Genomic DNA, 7,933 nt, shown 5'->3' with positions numbered 1-7,933 from the left:
AGAATAGTGTGCGAACTTGCACTATCCGCAAGGCATACATCTTCATTACATATCCTTGTCATTCTCTTCAAAAACAAATAATAATAAAATGAGTAGTATGCATAGTTAAATTGAATACTTGATCAGAATTATTTTTCTAAGAAACATTGTACATAAAATAATGTCATATACTAAAAATTTATTTTAAAATTTGACACATTTAATAATTTCAAAATGCATAAACATTAATATTTCATTATTTATGTACATCACACTTAAATACATAGAAAATAAAACTTAACAATAAGTTCTTTACATTATTTATTTACATAGATACTTCACAATCCCACATATTAAACTATTTCATCATTGATCAAATGACCACTATTTCCTTCAGGATCCTCAAAGAAATCAGATACATCATAATGAGTGGTGGAGTTCACAGCATCATTTGAAACAAAATTTGTTTCCTTTCCTTTGTCGTCCTTTTTCAAAGATGCCTGGTAAAGATCAACTAGGTGCCTTGGGGTACGACAGGTACGTGACCAATGACCCTTTCCACCACAACGGAAACATTTATCCTCTGTTGATTTATTCTGCCCGATATTCCTTTCTTTATCCCACTTCTGGTGAGATCCTCTCTTTTGAACATAATTCTTTTTCCTTCCATAATTTTTCTTATTATTAAAACCTTCCATTTACCTCTTCTGGGGTAATTTGCCACATTTACTTCAGGAAATGGGGCAGCGCCAGCTGGGTGCGCTTCATGATTTTTCAATAACAACTCATTGTTGCGTTCAGCAACAAGAAGGCAAGAAATTAACTCAGAATATTTTTAAACCCTTTCTCTCGATACTGCTGCTGCAGGAGCACATTCGAGACATGGAAGGTTGAGAAAGTTTTCTCCAACATATCATGATCAGTTATTTTTTCCCCACACAATTTTATTCGTGAGGTGATTCGAAACATTGCAGAATTATATTCATTTATAGATTTAAAATCTTGTAAGCGCAAATGCGTCCATTCATATCGGGCTTGAGGAAGTATCACCGTTTTCTGATGATTATACCTTTCTTCAAGGTCTTTCCAAAGATCTGCAGGATCTTTTAATGTAAGATATTCATTTTTCAATCCTTCGTCAAGATGACGATGAAGAAAAATCATGGCTTTAGCTTTATCCTTCTGGGATGCATTATTTTTAGCCTTAATGGTATCTCCAAGATCCATTGAATCAAGATGAGAGAGTTTCGACATAATGAAAAATTTGTTTCCTGAGTCTTCCTAAAAATTTGATCAGAGTCTCGTGCTGATAACGTATTGTGAAATAAATAAAAGATATATTAAATATAAAATAAAGATGTATTAATATAAGACTCTAGGATTAAAATAATTAGTTCAATAATAATTTGTATATATATATATAAAGATAGAAAAGAGTATAAAAAGTAAAGAGAGAGAGAATTGCATAAATATATATATATATATATATATATATATATAAAGATAGAAAGAAGTATTAAAAGTAAAAAGAGAGAGAATTGCATTTGTTTATAGTAAGAGAAAGAAAGAGAACATTTTTATATTACTTTGTAGTGTAAGAAAGAAAAGAGAGAGTATTTGTTTATTATTGTTGTGTAAAAAGGTCTCGTACCATATCCCTATTTATACATGCATGGGGTCTTTATTTTCAACATGGATTTAATATTCATTCTCTCTTTGAAAATATGAGTTTTACATGGGAATGGGCATCCACGTTGCTTGTTCTTATCACAACAAATGCTACTAAATAGAATTAGTGCAAAAAAAATTGGTACACAATTGGTAAGTATTACAATTAGTCAAATCAGTTTGTATGTAGTTATTAGTTAGTTAGTGATCAGTTTTTTAGTTAGTTAATGATCAATTTGTAATTAAGCATGTGTTAATTAGTTAGTTTGACTTGTATGGACCTCAACGAGATAGTTGGTACTCTCCTACTATAACTAGATAAAGCTAAGTTATCGTTACTCTTGATTTTGTTAAATTTACCAAAAACTGAATTTAGAACCATCTTTTTCTTTCTGCTCTCACTCTCTTCATCCTTGAACTCACTTCTTCTTCTACTTCTTCTCTTACTTAGAGCTTGATATCCTTCATGGTATCTGTTCATACCCTGGGTCAAGCTGTCCGACGCGGGATGTTTAGCGACAAGCCGACCGACCTCTTCAGGTCAGACTATCCGACCTCTTCTCAAAGAGCTCGGCCAATGCCCGACCTCTTCTCAAAGAGCTCGGCCAAATCGCCAAAGCAGCCTAAAGCAAGCCCAAAACGAAGGAACACAGCCCAATCTAAAGGCAGCCAAAGCCCAAAAAGATAAAGGCGGTTCACTTGAAGATAAGATGACCTCACTTAAAGATAAGATAAAGATAAGATAAGATAACTAACTTATCTTATCCACAGGAGGCCACATCTCACCATTATAAATACACTGGAGCACCTAGGTATAACTCATACTATGATTCTACTCAATACCTGTTTAATACCCATGCTAACTTAAGCATCGGACTCTCTTGCAGGTACCCCCCACCCTCCGGTGACAAAGGATCAGCAATGCAGCCAGTCCAACAAGTCGGACATGATAGCTCCGGCCGTCTCCCACCAGCCGAACACGTTAGTACCAACCAGTACAGACGATCTCGTCCGAGATCGACCTCCAATTTCAGGTAACCCTCGGAACATTGGCGCCGTTGCCGGGGAACCTGGAAGTCATCCCATCACCATGGCGGACAACCATGACAACGACCACGATTCTGATCCAGAAAATAGGACGCCGCATAAAAACGCGGATGCCACCCCCAAAAGCACACCCCAAAACGGGGGAGATAAGCAACCTCCAAACACAGAAATCATGGAAGCACTACAAGCTCAACAAAACTGCCTCCAACAACTCAAAAAAAAAGAAGCCGAGCATCAACGGGAAGCCAAGAAGGACCTTCGAAGGGAAACTAGGCGACGCCGAGAGTTAAAAGATAAGCTCTTAAAACTCGAAGCTTATCTCAAAACCAAGACGGCTCGATCCAGTCACGAAGATAGCCCCCACAAAGATCAAGACCCATTCACCAAAGAGATCATGAAAGCTAAAGGTTTCAAGGGACTTCAAAGCTCCCAACATGACTCCGTACGACGGCACATCAGATCCAAGCTATCATCTTAGCAATTTTAGAAGCAAGATGTATCTCACGAAGGCCTCAGATGCAATCCGTTATTCTCCATCCAGAAGGACAAACCCAAACACGCACCGAGCCTATTAGGGATCAAGCAAGGAGATCGAGAGAGCTTTTGCAACAACATAGAAAGATTCAACAAAACATGTATGGGCATACAAAGTCTGCCAACAGAAGCAGCTATCAGGGGCCTCATCAATGGTCTACGAAAAGGACCTTCAATATCAAGGAAGCACCCAAACATCTCTAAACAAGGTACAAGAACGAGTAGAGAAGTACATCAATATGGAGGAAAACTCTCGACTAGGAGAGATCTCAAAAACCGAACATTCCTACTCCTCTCGGGATAAGGATAAAGAGTCCAAGAAAAAAGAAGATCAACATGGAGAGAAGCCTAGAAAATACCACAATTACACCCCCTTCGGGTGTCTGTTGTGGATATCTACCGAGAAATATGCAACATTGAGAAGATCCCATCAACTCGCCCAATCAAAAACAAAAGAGGTCGGACGAGTTGAAGGTTCACCTCACACCAAAGAGGTCGGACGAGTTGAAGGTCCACCTCACACCAAAGAGGGTGGGCAAAGTTGAATGTCCACCTCACACCAAAGAGGTCGGACATGTTGAAGGTCCACCTCACACCAAAGAGGTCGGACAAGTTGGAGGTCCACCTCACACCAAAGAGGTCGGACGAGTTAGAGGTCCACCTCACACCAAAGAGGTCGGACGCATTGAAGGTCCACCTCACACCAAAGAGGTCGGACAAGTTGAAGGTCAACCTCACACCAAAGAGGTTGGACAAGTCGAAACATCTCACACCAAAGAGGTCGAACAAGTTGAACGTCCACCTCACACCCCTGAGAGACATGTTCATGGAGGATTCGCAGGAGGAAGGATCTCTAAATCATCCCGCAAAGGACACCTCAAAGAGGTATATTAAGGAAGGGAGAGAGGTTTGAATAGGACTACGGGGTGCAAACAAGCCTTCCGGGATTTTGAACATTCTTGGGGCAACCACCCATTCTTACCCAACCAAGGGAAAGTGAAAAGCTCATATTATACCTCATAGTGGGAAGTCTGGCAATAGCCTCATCACTAGTTAAAGAAGACAAAAGAGAGCAATAATCCGTCTACTTCATCATCAAGGCCCTACAAGGGGCCGAACTAAACTATCAAGAGATAGAGCAGTTTGCCTACACCCCCACACTCACCTCTCGATGACTCCACCCACACTTGCAAGCTCACACTATCAGAGTTCGGACCAACTAGCCCATCGAAGGCATCCTACAAGAAAACAGACTTAGTAGGAAGAATTCTACAGTGGCCAGTCAAAATCGATCTTCGACATAAAGCTCAGACAGCCATCAAATCATATTATTTGGCTGACTTCATTACAGATTACACTGACACCCCGGGAACTCCTATAAAATGGAAACTCTACATGGATGACTCTTCAAACAAAACCGGGAGTGGTGCAGGTGTAATTATAGAAAAGCGATCAGGGAAGCCAAATCAAGCCAAATGAGCAAGCTGAATACGAAGCACTACTGGCTGGTTTAAGGCTAGCTAAGAAGGTAGGAGCTTACCATGTCCAATGACTCACAAGTAGTCACCTCACAAATAGAAGGGAGCAACCAAGCTGAGGATCCCACCACAAAAAATACCTCGGGTAATTTGGGGGACCCTGGACAAAACCAGAGAACAGCTCGGACAATTCAGGAGACCCTGGACAAAAATAGAAAATAGCTCGGACATTTCAGGGAATATGAAGTCTGACACATACCTCGGGAGCAGAATACCCGAGCTGATGCATTTTCAAAACTAGCCAACACCAAACCAGGGGGCAATAACAGAAGCCTCATCCATACCACATTACAAGACCACAACAAGGAAGGAAAACAAACCCTCTCCTGAGAGTCCGGCGACACCAGCTCATAATTCTTTTCCTCATCCCTATCCCTACAAATTCAGAGGAACCTCCTAAGTCGCACACAGTACTCAGGGTCAGCCACAGTAACACGCATTACAACTATGGAATCCAGTCAATCAGACATGCCGACCGGGATCTTAGTAGACATCTCAGCAATATTTTTTCAAGAAGACATAGGTCAACCATGAGGTTATTACCAAACAACTCGGACAAATAATGGAAACAACTCGGACAATAACAGCAAAACATCAAGTGCCAGATACAGCAGTAAAAGGGAAGCCCCAAGACTCACACGAAAGTCCAGGGGCACCATTTGGAGGCAACAACAGGGCAAGAACACAGAGAAGAGAAGCCGACAATCTATACCCAAACAATCCGAACACCTCTCAAACAAAAGGTCAAAACAAAAGCTAGAACTTTTTGTACAAAGGGAGTCAGGCAACAATGAAAAGAAACAGGAACAGCAACCAAATCCTAAGCAAAGCACACATTCTCCTCAAAGGAGAATACGCAAACTTTTTGCAGAAAGAACCAAAGTTCTTCAGATCAAAAGGGAGCTTGGGCTGAAGAGCTTCCACAAGTCCTATGGGCATATCGGACAACTCCACACTTCACCACGGGGGAATCACCCTTCCGATTGACTCGCGAAGTGGAGGCAATGATCCCAGTAGAGATCGAAGAAAGATCCCCCAGAATGATCCTCTACAAAAAAGAGGTCAACTCCCAAATCCAAAGGAAAGAGCTCGACCTACTCCCAGAAGTCCGAGAAAGAGCTCAGATCAGGGAAGAAGCGTTAAAACGTCGCATGGCCTTAAGGTGCAAATGAAAGGTAGTACAGAGAAGCTTCACCAATAATGACATCATCCCAATCCAAAATAATATCAGAACAAGTCGACCGGAAGAAGGAAAGCTAGCAGCTAAATGGAAAGGACGCTGCCAAGTCACAAAAGTACTGGGGAAAGGCCACCACAAAGTGTCCGACCTCGAGGGGTGAGAGCTACCAAGGTCATGGCATGCTTGCAAAAGGCGCCAGGCCGAGATCTAAAAGATTGCCCGACCTAGAAGGGTAAGCACTAACATGCACACACTCTTATTCATATCTTCATTTTATTGTTTAAAAGTTCGCAGATTCCCTAAAAAGTTTCCTACCAAGACGTCCGATTACGACAGGTCGGCAAGGTGGAAAACCAAATTCACCGCCCGATCACGAAAAAGTCGGCAAGATAAAAACCAAATTCATCGTCCGATTACAAAGCGACAGGTCGGCAAGGTGAAAACCAACTTCACCGCCCGACCACGATGAAAACCAAATTCATCGTTTGATTTCGACAAAGGTCGACAAAGTGAAAATCAAAATTCACTGCTCAATCAAGACGCATTAATCTGAAGCATTCATTGTCCGATTATAAAGAAACAGATCGGCAGAAAGTGAAAAATAATTTCACTGCACGGTCACGATAAAAATAACCGTCCAATAAAGGTGAAAACGCGATTCACCCCAAAGACGATCTAAAGATGTCAACCACTTTCTACAAATCGGCAAAGATGAACACAGAATAATGTAAGAAGTTATCGAAAGTGATCTAAAAAAGAACCTGATGAGGTCTTACGGATCGCTAAAATAATAACTTAAGGACTGGTCGAACGTTAAGAAGTCAAACCAAGTCAACCCAAGTTATAAGTAAACCCTGGAAAGAGGTCTGGCCAACCCTATTAAAGAGGATTACTTTAACTTAGAAGGGCCTAACATAACAAAGTCAGCCCAAAACAAAAAGTTATACAAGTAGTCCCTAAAAGAGATCTGACAAAGATCCAAGAAAGAGGACTACAAAAAATAACTTAAAGGAGACCGACATAACCAAGTCAGACTCCTACCACTAAAAAGTTATACAAGTAGTCCCTAAAAGAAATCTGACAAAGATCCAAGAAAGAGGACTACAAAAAATAACTTAAAAGGAGACCGACATAACCAAGTCGGACTCCTACCACTAAAAAGTTATCAAAGTAATCCCTGAAAGAGACCTGAACAAGGTCCAAGAAAGAGGATTACAGAAATAACTCAGGAGAGCCCCGGCACGACGAAAGTTGGCCCACAACACAAAAGTTATAAAAGTAATCCCTGAAAGAGACCTGAACAAGGTCCAAGAAAGAGGATTACAGAAATAACTTGGAAAGCTACAGATTGGACCGACAAGAAAAAGTCGGACCAACAAAAGCTACAGATTGGACCGACAAGAGAAAGTCAGACCAGCAAAAGCTAAAAGCTTGGACCGACAAGAGAAAGTCGGACCAACAAAAGCTAAAAGAAGGGTCGATAGAAGAAGTCGGACCAATGACAGCTACAGCTTGGACCGACAAGAAGAAGTCGGACCAACGAAAGCTACAGTTTGGACCGACAAAGTCGGACCAACGAAAGCTACAGCTTGGACCGACAAGAAGAAGTCGGACCAATGAAAGCTACAGCTCGGACCGACAAAAAGATGTCGGACCAACGAAAAACGTGCACTAAAACGGACATAGCTCCGCCCAAAAAGCCACGGTTTCACGACAAGGCTATCAAAATTGTTCAGAATGACTAAAAAGTGTTCTACGAGAACACTAAAAAGTTGTCGAACAAAGTTAGCCCCAAGAACCACCTCGACCAAGCAGAAAGTGGACAAAACCAGAAGTGATCAAGAGAGGTCAGACAACAAAGTACCGACACTCTACAAAGATCCACAAAAAAGGACAAAGACATCTCGCAAATGGCCAGACGAAGGCCAGGAATGCTTTGCTAAAAGGTACGAAGTCTTGAAAAAAGACACTACTTAAAAGGCAAAAG

Source organism: Arachis hypogaea, chromosome 2, assembly GCF_003086295.3.
Source record: "Arachis hypogaea cultivar Tifrunner chromosome 2, arahy.Tifrunner.gnm2.J5K5, whole genome shotgun sequence".
NCBI classification, from domain to species: Eukaryota; Viridiplantae; Streptophyta; class Magnoliopsida; order Fabales; family Fabaceae; genus Arachis; species Arachis hypogaea.
The sequence above is the reverse complement of the archived record's forward strand: the minus strand, read 5'-3'. Positions refer to the sequence as shown.